General features: G+C 39.8%; 1 pseudogene; it reads left to right on the plus strand.

Moving 5' to 3' along the window:
- LOC127647479 (SRC kinase signaling inhibitor 1-like) overlaps window positions 1-13,522 on the plus strand; it is a 168,895-nt pseudogene that overhangs the window by 76,458 nt on the left and 78,915 nt on the right.

Consider the following 13,522-nt stretch of genomic DNA (forward strand, 5'->3'; position numbering starts at 1 on the left):
GCCATGCTTTCTGCATGTTGTTTAGTACATTTCAGAGCAGAACTACATGTGGCTGTGCTGTTTATCCTACACAGTAATCATCATTTAACCCTCCTATTGTTTTAAGAAACTTTTGTCCTTCAGGTCATTTTTGACCCATATTGAAAATCATTTAAAATGCATAAATTCTTGATTATTGTACAATGGCACTAAAGACCCCATTTAACAATATCTAACCATTTATTGCAGTGTTACAGGGGTTTAGGAAGGTTCCGTAATAGGTATTTTATCCATCCTTTACCATTAGGGGGGGATTACAAAACATTTCAAGAACATTTCAAGCTGCAAATATCCGGAAAGTTTGTAAGTGAAAGGTCACAATGGAACAATTTGTTTTAAAATGTAATTTCTCTTAAACAATTATGTACAAAATTAAATGTTATTTTTATATTTTGTTTTGTTTTGATGGTGATGACAAAGTAACAATGTTTGGTTGCAGTTCCAAAAGCTATTCAGTATTTATAACATATTCATTAGCTGTCTGGGTCAAAAATTACCCTAAGACAACAGGAGTCTTAAAAGAAACGTTCACCCAAAAATGAAGTTATGTCATTATTTTCAACCTAATGCCATTCAAAACCTGTATGAACTTCTTACTGCATAACATAAAAGTAGATGCTTAAATGGATATCCCACTCCATCTTTTCAATATAATGGCAGTTGATAGTAACTCGCTTTGAAGAAACCAAAAGAAACATAAAAATAGTCCATGCAACATGTGCATCATATTCCAAGTCTTTTGAAGACATACTATAGGTTTTATTTAGAAACACTTAAAATTTAATTTTTAAGTGAAAATCTTAATGGACCAGAATATTCCTTAATATTTTTCACTTTGTGTTTCCCATAAGAAATACAGAACGGTTTTGTAGCAACACAAGGATCAGTAAATTGTAACAGAATTAGTTTAACTATGGTATGTACTATACATGTCAGTGTTATTGTAACGTTGTGCTGGCACTGCCAATGATGAAAACGATGACATGAAGATGAAGAACCCAAGTGCAGTTTATTTACTGATGGGAAATCCAAAACCCTAACGATAGACAATAACTAAACTAAACCAAACATAAACATGAACAATTAACATGAACATAAACTTACCAAACAAGGTTACATCAACAATACTTGACAAGAGACAATGGCAAACATGAAGGCTTAAATACAAAGACATTGGGTAAAACAATAACAAGAAAACCAATAAACAGACAGAAATATAAAGAAGATAACAAGACTAATAACCTTAAACCAATGACAAACTAGAACTGATAAGACAATAAACCAATGAAAACAAGACATGTGAACATGGTGGGAAACATGAAATCACATGACAAGGGAACCACATGACATGACTCAGGAACTAGAATTTCAAAATAAATGACATGAAAACAAAACATGAACAAAAACACATCTAGACATGACAGTTATAAAACACCCCTGATGCCTTCTCATTACTATGGTTTAATCTCTATTGTAATGAAAAGTAGTTCCCCTTCTGTCACTCACTCGACATTGTGTAGTGACAATGTAGTGACACAAGGGTCTTTCTTGAGAGCCTCGCGTACCTCTGAACTTGAGAAAAGGCCAATGAGAAATAGGCAGACAGAATTTGCATGCCCCGCCCCCAGACATACGGGTATAAAGGGAAGCGGGCGTGCGTCTGTCAGTCTGATTTTTTCTTCGGAGCCGAGTGGTTGTGCAGAAGCAATCTGAAGTTCACTACTGTTCCACTCACCTTTATTGGCAAAACACTGCTGTTGGATCTAAGGTGCACTACCAGCGGCTTTCTCCCTCTCTGCACGCTGTGCAGTCCACGCCACTGGGCCTGGGCACCCGATACAGTTGTTTCTAGCACGCAGCAGCCTGCTTACATCTGTGTCAGCAGTTCATGTAACATGGTCTAGTGCTTGGCACTTTTAAATGGGACCCTGTAATGAAGTTGTGGAAGTAGGAGAAGGCAAACGGGAGTGTGGATCCAAATGCGGGCTTTATTAGAACAAAGAACCGAAATAACAAAACACAGGAACAAAAGAAAGTCCACGATGGGAAAAAAGCAAACTAATACAAGAGGAAACGGAGGGCGGAGAACGACAGGGTAACCTTGGACGGACAGATAACGGGTAACCATGAACGGGCTGACAGACAGACAGGCAGGGAACACGAAGCGCGGGTCAAACTATACACAAGCGGAGACATGGAACATCAACGAATGACAACGGGAAGGGGAGAAAGCGGGGTTTAAATAAACAGACAAGGTAATGACAAAATAACAGACAAGTGCAGACAATAACACAGTGATCAGGGCTGGGAGCGTGATCCGGGAATTGCGGGAAGTGCAGTTTCACACACGGACAGTGAGACTCAGGGTGGACAACAGGGAAAACGTGACATGGAACGGGATCGGTGACGGGTGAAACGGAAAACACGGAGCGGACAACAAGGAAACATGACATAAACGTGATTAGTGAAACAGAGAACATGGGGCAGACAGACACAGGAACGTGACAGACCCCTTGTTTCACTTCATTCAACACAATGTCATGGTTACTGTTGTAACCTCCGTTCCCTGATGTATTCCGCGTGCCATAACACTAGACCTACCACTGTAAATGGTCGTAACTTATTATCGGCTCCTCAGTGCAAAAACCTGACTGACAGACACACGCCCACTTCCCTTTATACCAGTATGTCCGGGGGTGGAACATGCAAATTCTGTCTGCCAATTTCTCATTAGCCTTTTCTCAAGTTCAGATGTACGCGCGGCTCTCAAGAAAGAAACTACATTCGACACAACGTCTCGTTCACTCCATCAGGGAACGGAGGTTACAACAGTAACCATGACGATTCCATACTCTCCTAATAGGATCTTTACTATGTGTCATGAATATAATTTTTTTTTCTTCACCAAAATACAGTTGATGCAATACAGTTAGTGATACTGCAGTAAAATCATGGTACATTTTTGTAAGAGTCGATATAACTCACAAAAAAGCAGTTGATCTCCAAACAAAACACTAATGAACAACTCTAACACAGAGATATCGCTCAATTTTGTAGCCTAGCCTGTTAAAGGGAATTGATTATGTCCGCCCTTTTACCATTGATGCTGCTTATTGCTAATGCTAACAAAATTTAGTCAGATTGTCAGGGTATATTAGTGGTTAAAAATTCCTAGAGCAAGTATCATGGCAAGTGTATATCAGTTGTGTCTGTCCTTCAACAGACCACTCTCTGAAATATAATGCTGCTTCTCAGGAGAGTGTGTGCTGTTAACGTATTCAATGCTAACAACATTAACCACAAGGTTATTCAATTTAGCCACTACTCAGGAGCTCTGCTGCTGTCTATTATTGCAGCGCAACAAGATGTTTGTTTAATGCACCATCTATGCTAAATGAAATACTTGCAGCTTTCAGATTAAATACTTGAAATAATTTGTGAATAATTTATTGAATGGTAAAAATATTTTTAGCCCCAAGCTCGAGGTGGTTAACCAAGGGGTTTAAGGGCCAATGGAGAGAACATGGTGTCAGTGAGAAGTCATTTTGTAGCTTCTTTTTTCCAGTTTTAGTGTGACACATATTTAAACCTATCTAAAGTTAACTGCAAGTTTGTCTCAAGTAAATACTGTTTGCAAGGGTGTGCTGTATGTCTGGTTGCAGGCATAAAAATGTTTTGGACAGTTAAAAGTTTTGCTTCAACCTAGTTTCAATGTATCCTACAAAATTGAAAAACAAAATCTCAGTTGATCCCTTGTAGTAGTTAAAAGTTTATTATTGCCATCAGGTTTGCTATAGTAGTATTTGCCAACAGCCATTTATATTTGTCAAATGTTTGCCACATAGTAAGCCTACTGTTTGCCACAGAACAGTTTAACAGTAGTGGCAGACGTTTATATTTGCCAAATGTTTAACATAGAACTGTTTGGCAATATTGGCAAATTGCAGAAGTGCTGCAAGCCTTTACTAATAATTCGCCACACATTAACACATTAAAAATAAATGGTTTTGCAATGAATTGATAAGTGAAATAATATTTATGAGATACTGAATGAATGAATGAATGTCCAATGTAGACACCTGCAGTACAAGTAACCTGTTATTAGAGTGATGTTATGTTCAGTGACCCACCAGCCCACTCGGTTCTCCCGATGGCTAGTCTGCCAGTCCAGCCATGTCTGTGATTTATGTCTAGCAAGCATATTTTTAAACAAAAATTAATAATTGTATTTCTTTTAACAGAAATACTGTATATTGAAAATGTTTAATTATATGAATGTTCCATATATCTTCCCATAACAGGGTGGACATCTTATGCTTGACCACATATGACTAACACCACAAAATATAGGAAAACATTAATAGAACAATAGAGTTATAAACTTCAAATAACAAATTTTTTAGAATGGCTGATGTCCACCTCCAGTGTGTGTGATGTCATTTCCTAACATATATCTTCAAAAGGTCATAGCATCATGACATAACAGGGTGGACAATAAATCAAGGGACACAAATGAATACTTGTTAGTTAGAGAATGTAACACTAAACTCTTAAATGTATGGGGGAAACAAATGAAATCCAATGATTTAGCATTTATTTTTGACATGCAGTGATGTGAAGTATTGGGGACCTGAGGAAATGACACGGTTCAAAAGATTTCAGTTATTTAAAATGTAACTTTTAAGCCAACAGATGTGTATAACATTATAATAAGCATTTATTATTTTTAACAAGCCTATTAAAATTGTAATTGGGTGAAATTACCAATAGAAATACCACACAAACACTTGTAATGGGGACTTACATGTCACCATATTGTAGGAATGACCCATATTTACAGACATTCCTGCACGAGACACTGCATTGCAGTGAAAAAACATGCTCTGTCGTATGCAATAAAATGTAATGGCATGTTATGAATAGGTGTGTTTACTGGAGTCCCAATGGGGGAAACAATTAACATGCACTTGAATGCTATATGATTTTGACAAAATGATCTTGCTGTAACCCGCACAAGAAGAGACAGTCACAATGTAAGTCAAACTGCGTTTTATTGCAGGCAGGCAAAAGTACAATCAAGGGGCAAATCCAGTGAAGAATGGTCAGGGTGAGCGTTAAATCGAAGCCGGGGAATCAAGATAGGGTAAAGGGGCAAATCCAGGAGAGAGTGGTCAACGAGAGCGTAGGGGGTCAAAGCCGGGGTAATCAGAATCAGCGAGACGGGACTAGAGGGAGCAAAAGACAGGGGAACAAGGGGAGCTCGAAAGCCGGGGAATCAAGAGGAAAATGACGAGACTAGTGGGAGCAAAAGACAGGGGAACAAGGGAAGCTGGCAAGCTAAGAGGTGAACGAGAGGAGGTCAAAACTAGATGAGACTAGCGGGGGGCAAAGACACGGGAAACTAAATACAATAACCAACACCCGTGAAACGGATGTGCTGTGGTATTTATAGGGGAAGGTGCAGGTGTAAACAATGAAAGGTGATGAGACGAGTGCAGGTGAAAGGAATAAAGGGGTGATTGAGACGAGTGCAGGTGGTCATAATGTTCTGGGGGATTGGAAACGCGTGAGAAACTCGAGGAAGGATTGCCTACGAGCATGTGAGCGAGTAGGAGCAAAGTGGGCGTGAGGGCTTGAGCGAGCAAAAAGAGCGTGCGAGCTCGAGGGGGCGGAACGAGCGTGGAAGCTCGAGGGGGCGGAGCGAGGGAGCGGGGTTCGTGACACTTGCTTCTGACAGAAAACATGACAGAAGACGTGCGCTGATTGTAACTGATCTTTCCCCCAGCCATTTCTGTCAAGTGTAGCATCCGTGTAAAGCAACTTCCAATATCTTACACAACTCACGCGAAATGTGTGTGTGATTCAGGTCCATTTCTTACATTTCGTGAAACATTCTCAGTTTGGGTGTGCAATGCTAAAATACGAGACAAACAGCATCGTGTATGGATATCATACGGAACGAAACTTTTTCCCTTAATTACGAGATGATTCCTTATTTTACTGGAGGTTTTATATATTTTGTTAATTAATTTGACCTGATACTGCTTCAGCATGAGGGTGACTCTCTCTCTCCTCTCACTCAGTCAGTGATGGCGGTGACAACGGTTGTCAGGGGCAGGGAATGGCAAAATTCAAGTGCACCAATTACAACAAAGAATCTCCAGTTTCACAAAACAGCATCAAATACAGATAAGTGGAAACTAGCATTACAGTAGATTATGGCATTTTGAAGCAGCAAAACATGTATATCGAGGGTATACGCAAATGTTGATCCTTAGAAGTCGTGAAATGTACACAGCCCTGGGAAAAAAGGAAGCAGCGTACACGTGCATATGGTACCAACTACACTGCTTCCAACCCCCTTTTTTACTCTCCCCTTTTCTCCCAAATTTGGAATGCCCAATTCCCAATGCGTTCTAAGTCTTCGTGGTGGTGTAGTTACTCGGTGGCGGAGGACGAATCTCAGTTGCCTCCGCGCCTGAGACCGTCAATCCGAGCATCTTATCTCGTGGCTTGTTGAGCATGTTACCATGGAGAATAGCGTGAAGCCTTCACACGTGCTTTGTCTCTGCGGTAACGTGCTCAACAAGCCATGTGATAAGATGCTCGGATTGATGGTCTCAGACGCAGAGGCAACCACGCACAACTTATGACTCCAGGAGTGGTAGTCAGCGTCTTTACTTGCTGAGTTACCCAGGCCCCTCCAATCCCTTTTTGATATTTAAAATTTTAGGGGCTGTTTACCAAAAGATTCTGTCTACACAGAATGATAGAAGCAGGTTTTTTGTATTTTGTGAACAACAACCAGAGGTATCTGGCCTCAGTATAGGTTTTCATTTTTATTTTGTATTATTGATTGAGCAATGTTCCTTGTTCTTTTGCATAAAACAAAAGAGAGAGATGATTTGTGAATCAATTCTTGCCAGCAGCACCAAAAGCAATTATCATGTGTAGACATTTATTTTATTTTATTTTCATGAAAAACCACTTCATATCAGCAACACATTCAACAACACTTGCCTATGAGACCAGCTTCAGGACATTATTGTGTCTGTGAGGCACTAAACCCACACCTATAGGCCTAATAGAATACTATGAAGCATATAAAATATTGGATAACATAAAACAGAATAATTCACTATGGTTGTCCCTACTTTTGAAATATCTGTGCCATTATTGTCACATTCATTGCCATTTTTGCCTCAACCCTGGTTAACTTCTGGCTCTGGTCTGTGCTCTATGTCTTACAGCTTTTGCCGGTGTGATGTACTAGCCTTGCTTCATGAGTGTGAGAGAGTGAGAGAATGAGAGATTGCAGAAGCATTGGAGCCAAACGTGCATCCAGTTTCGTCTCTGATCTTAAGAGGCAGTATGTGAATGTTTATGCACATTTGTGCTCCTCTGTAGTTATTTATTTTCAGTGCTTTTTTCTCCTAGCTTGTATAAAAATGTGTGCAGAAGCGATTGTGCATGCAGAGGTATGTGTGCTTGTGGGATGTGATAGCTCAGTGCTTTTACTTTTTCTTAGTTCCCCCTTTTCCCCTAAATCTGAGATCAATAGCTGTGCAGTAAGCAGCCACTTGCTCCTGTGCTTCTTTCTGTTGTAATAACATCTCATCCCATCTCTCTCTTTCTCCCTCCCCTCTACGCCACTCTCTCCTCCACTGTTTGCCTGAATGAATGAATGTGTGTGTGTTATTGCCCCCCCCCCCCCAGCAGACCCGGAGCGTGGCGGAGGTCACATGATCTCCACCGATGATTTGGAGTACCCCCGCGAATATCGGACGCTGGGGAACAGCACACGGCGCTTCTCTAACGTGGGGCTGGTCCACACCTCTGAGCACCGGCACACAGTTATTGCTGCCCAGAGCCTGGAGGCCCTCAGCAACCTGCACAAGGCCGACATGGAACGCAAGCGGGATGTCTTCATGGACCATCTGAAGAACAAGTACCCACCCCAGCACTCCTTGCCACCCTCTCCATCACCCTCACATAGCAGCATGAGGGGCACCTCCGAGAGGAATGCTCGAGAACAGGTATGTGATTCGCCAAGTAGGATATGCTCCTGGATCAACATGTTTGTTGTCTAGAACAGCAATCCAATCATCCAATTAGATTTTAGAGTTAAGGTAATGGGTAGCTGCGGTTGGAGCTTGAACAACATTCTCATTAACCTGTCATCCCTCTAATTTTAGGGATAGTTCATGCTAAAAAAAAACAACTAAGACCAGCAAGATTTTCCATGTTGGTCTATGTTGGTTTATGCTGGTTAGTGCTGGTTTGGTGCTCGTCTAGATTGTACAGTATACCAGCATTGCCATGCTGCTCACCAGCAAATCTTAGCTGTTGAAGCTGAATGTCCAGCTTCGTCTTTCTCTTGAGGCTTAATGTCTAAAGAAATATTTCTGGTAGAGCCAGTTAAGAAGCCAGATGGGGGACACCAGCATCTCATTATGGGAACCAGCATCCAAAACACAACATATGCAGGACTTTCAGAAGGGTTTTGTAAGGGTTTTGATTGTGGACATGGATAGGACTATTTTTGGTTGGAAAGTGATGTTGTTTCAGGGCCAGCAAAAGATGTTGATCCAAGAAAACTTACTACTTGTCACAACAAGGGCATTTTGCTAGAAATTTGCTAAGTTAGAACAACATTTTTATTAAGCAATCACAGCAAACTGACTTTAAGGTTAGGGTTAGGGCAAGGGCTATTTGCCCTCTGATGTAAAGGTTACACTGTGTCCTAACCGGGTGCAATAAAGCAACATACAATTAAATCTCTTCCATGTGAATCAGATTTGGGCTACGTCTATATTTATACAGATACATTTGAAAATAATGTTTCATTTTCGAAATGCACTCTGTCCACACTGCTGATTTCAAGTGTTTTCCCAAAATTTTTCGTCCACACTGAAACATATAAAAACACTTAAATCCCCTTACTGCGCATGCGAAAAATCGACGTTACATGTATGGTCTGAAAAGCAATTGTCCTTGTGTTCCGTCATCGGACACCAATTCCAAGTAAACTTCCCATCGCCTTTGAAGGAATGCAATGTGAATGTTGTACAAAGTAACATTTATATTTAACAACGCTATCAAAGTGACTATCAGGCACAACAGTGCCGCTATCACATGGGCCGCCATCTTGATTGTTTTGGTTCAATTGATAACATGACTGTGCCACATGACAACAAATAAGTCATACTTTTCAGATATCTCCATTTTCCTAGTCCACACTATAACATGAAGATGGCATTTTCAAATGTATTCACTTGGGAGAGCGTTTTCAAAAAGTTTGGTTTTCACAGACAAAAGCGTCGTCTCAGTGTGGACAGAAGGCCAAAACTTAGAGAAATTATGCGTTTTCAAGCAAAAACATATTAGTGTGGTTCAGCAACTGTGATAAGTGATGAGTGATATATAATATCACTTATAAATATTATTTAAACAGATACATAAATGAAACATATTATTTATTCTAAATACATGTATATGTGGATACATATGACTATAACACTCATAGTGTTGCATTGGGTTGCCCAACATCTGTGATATCTCATTGGTTCAAGGTCCTCATACTTATACCTGTACAATAAACATCTTAAATCGTTTGACAGTGATTGCATAGTGTTATGCAGCAGTTTTGCATTCAGTGTGGACTGACAAATTGCTTAGCATCGCGCCTAGTTAGGACATGGTGTAGGGGTTAGGACTGCCAATGCTGATTGCCTGATAAGATTGTTATTCCAGGAACAACAAAAGATGTTGAACCAGTCTTGTGTAAATTACATTAAGCATGCATGGACACACTCTTACACAAACAAAGACACCAACATTTAGCTTTGAAATTATACCCATCATAGAGTTCATTAGGAGTCGGCCATTGGCAAAGAGATACATAGAGCCTCAGTCACTGGTGGTATAGACTTACTATGCACCCTCTCCTTTCACACAGCTCAAGAGAAGCTGTCAAAATGATGTTGAAACACACACACAAACATTTTGTACCGCTATACAAAAAACCCAGTCGCATGCCGGAGGATAGCGAAAGTGCAGTCGCACTGTGAATGGAACAACTGGTTCATATGGAAGAGGGTGATGTAATGTTGATTCCAAATATGGATGATGTCACTGCATCAAGCCAATATCAGCCAATCAGCTGTGTTCATGAGAAAGGGAGAGAAAGAGACACAGGTAACATGCACATTTACCCTAAAGTCAATCAAATGCTGCTGTACTGATGTTTTTTAGAGAAACCTTTATTACTTCAGTCCTCTATACCATTCATCCCTTTATCTCTACATCTATATATCCCCTCTGGAAATTACTGCAGTTAGCCCTCAGAAACATGAGTTATTCATTCTTAATCTTCTCTTAATGCTTATTGTAGCTTCAAAACACTTTAAAACAAACAATCATACAATCAATCTTTTTTTATCTCAAAATTATACTTTTATAGTGTAAAAAGTGGTAATCTGCAATTATTTGTGTTCCACTGAAAAAAGAAAGTCATACAGGTTTGGAAAAAAATAAGGGTCAGTAAGTAATGACATAACTGTCATTTCTGGTGAACTATTCCTTTAAAGATCTGTTCTAGGCATGTTCAAACATTTCTGCTTTTCTTTCCTCTCTGTTTCAACACTCTGTCTTTTTGTATGTTTGTCACCTATTATACAGGTCTTTCATCCTTATATCGATGATTCTGATCACAGTATATACCTGTGCTTGACATAAATGATCAGTGAATGTGTGGGAAAGAGAGAGGATAGGATCAAATGAGAGAGAGAGAGAGAGAGAGAGAGAGAGAGAGAGAGAGACGAGGAGGTTGGGTGAGAGACAGGTGGAGTCCATGGTTGCTAAGGCAACACCACCCATATATGGAAATTGGTGATATCATATTGCAAAGGTCAGGCTGGAGAGAGAAAGAGAGAGAGAACAAGGAAGAAATAGAGAGAGAGAGAGACAGAGAAGGTGAAAACCTAAAAGCAAAGAGATATCAGAGAGAACGGGAAGGGTTTCGGAATATCCTCACCTCTGAACGAGACGCATCACTGGAATTCCTCCTTATTTTTTTTTACCTATATGCAGCCTTTGCCTTCGGCACAGGGGGGAAATGGAAAGGGGGAGGGGAAGTGGAGGAGAAGAGAGGGGAAAGATGAGTGCAATGGTGCACAAACAGCGGCAGGAGAGTTAATTACCCTCTGCCAGCTTTTCCCGAGACTCCAGCACTGAAGAGTTAAAGCAGGCAGCCAGTAGCCAGCCGATGCTGTAATGAATTAAATAAAGAAATCTGCCATTGCATGTGCCGGAGAGAGAGAGAGAGAGAGAGAGAGAGAGAGAGAGAGAACAGGACTGAGAGAATGAGTATTCTGTACACCTGACAGCCAGCTGGCAACACTGACTGACTGAAGGCATCTCGCTAGTGTGCATATGTGTGTGCAGGGAGGAAGCACCCACACTCACACTCACGCACGCAGGTGCAGGTGAGATTTACGCTGATGGCTTTATTTGTTTGGCTATTGTGGGCATGGTGACTACATGCAGATGGAAAGTACCTGTGTTTGTGTTGCAGGTGTGTTTGTCTGTAGGTTGTAGGAGTGTGTGTGTGCTAGGATCTGTGTGTTACACTGCCAGTAAACAATGTATCTTTGTATATATGTGTGAAATCTGTGTTAGTGAGAGAAGTAAGGGAGAGAGTATGTATGTATGTATGTATGAATGGATGTATTTGTATGCAATCATGCATGTGTGTGTGAGTGAGAGAGAAAGAGAGGGCTGTTTTGCATGCGGATCAGGTGGCGTATAGCTTCACTAGGCTTCTGTCCTTTCTGTCAGTTAAGCTGCAGCACCAGTGAACACTGGTTGTAGTCTTGCTGGGCAGACACATGTTTCTCAGGTGGAGACTAATGCTGGTTACAGGACCAGATGCAACTGGTATTTTGGCCTGAGTGTAGTGCACATTAGGGTTTAGTGAGTGTGTTGTAATGATGATGTACTACTGTATGATGGCATTTGAGCCAGATTAAGGTAATCTACCTTAAAGATCTATTTCTACGTGGTCTAACTCATAAAAAATACTTTTAAATGTTCAAGCCTTATTGTTCAGGTAGATATTGTCAGCTTAAATAAAATTCAAAGGGGCCGTGTTGTACACTTTAAAAGCATTTTACTTTTTCACGATAAAGAGCACTTTTAATTCTAGTCAAGGTTTCTCGCACCAATAGTTGTAATTTAGAATTATGTGAATGTTTTCTACCCTCTCTCTGACCTTTAGATTTAACCAGCCTGTTTATACCTTTACAACTTTGTTATGTAAATTATCTGTTGTGATGGGCTAACATTTTATTTTCATATACATTTTTAAACACTTTAATGAGATCACATGTCAATGCAACTTTTAATTGAGAAATAAATGAATCATGCACCCACAAATATTCCTGCAAATGGAGGATATCTACAATGGCATTGTAACCAAAAGATTACTCATGATATGACCCCTTTAATAATAATTAAAAAAACTTACTGAGTGAATCTTTAATGTGCTTACGGTTTCTGAATGGCCCATTGGAAGCACTTTACTATAAGGTTGACAGTGAACAATACTTTTATAGCACGTATAAATCTTGGTTGATGTCCGCTAATGTTTCCACTAATAATCTTTTTAATTTTTATATAAGACCTAATACATTTTTACAATACAAAATTGTAAATGTTAACATTAGTTGATGCATTATGAACTAACATGAACTTACAATCAACAATTTTATTTTTTATAAATTAACATTAATTCCGATTTATAAATGCTGTTATAAAAATAGCTTTTTGTTTTAGTTCATGATGCCTAATGTTCAGTATGTACAAATGTTAACAAATACAAACTCATTGTTAAGTGTTACTGATCAATTTGTGCAGCTTAATTAAAAAAACGGTCTGGGTTGGAACATTAAAGTATCTCAAAAGAGTAAGAAATTAACTTTTTCATGATATATTCCTTTTAAATTTTACTTTAAGCCAAACCTGTAACATTTATTAACCCTTAATCATGCTGTTCATTTTCTGCTGGCAAAGGCAGCCACAGCTAGACAGCCAATTATGCTCCATTTAGGATCGTTTCTTAGCAACTGTGGACGCTGGCTTCTGCTACATGGACTTCTGCTTGTTAGGGGAAAATAACATCACCAAGCCACAATTCACTGACCTTGCAGTGCATAAATCTATAAGACGCCAAAGCCACCCTTCAATTATTATCTAATATGTTGGTGTCAGTAGTTGTGTTATTTAAGTTATATATCAAAAGCAATATCAGAGTGAGAACTTTAGAGCTGGATCATGTCTGTCACATCAAAACGATTTAGAGGCAATCAGCATACTTTACATAGCTGTGAAGGAAACACTTTTTCCTATGGTTTGGCAAGAGATTACAGCACAAAGTGAAATGTCCATGAAGGTGTGTGTGTGTGTGTGTGCGTGTGTGTGTGTG

This window comes from Xyrauchen texanus, chromosome 8, assembly GCF_025860055.1.
Source record: "Xyrauchen texanus isolate HMW12.3.18 chromosome 8, RBS_HiC_50CHRs, whole genome shotgun sequence".
Lineage (NCBI taxonomy): Eukaryota > Metazoa > Chordata > Actinopteri > Cypriniformes > Catostomidae > Xyrauchen > Xyrauchen texanus.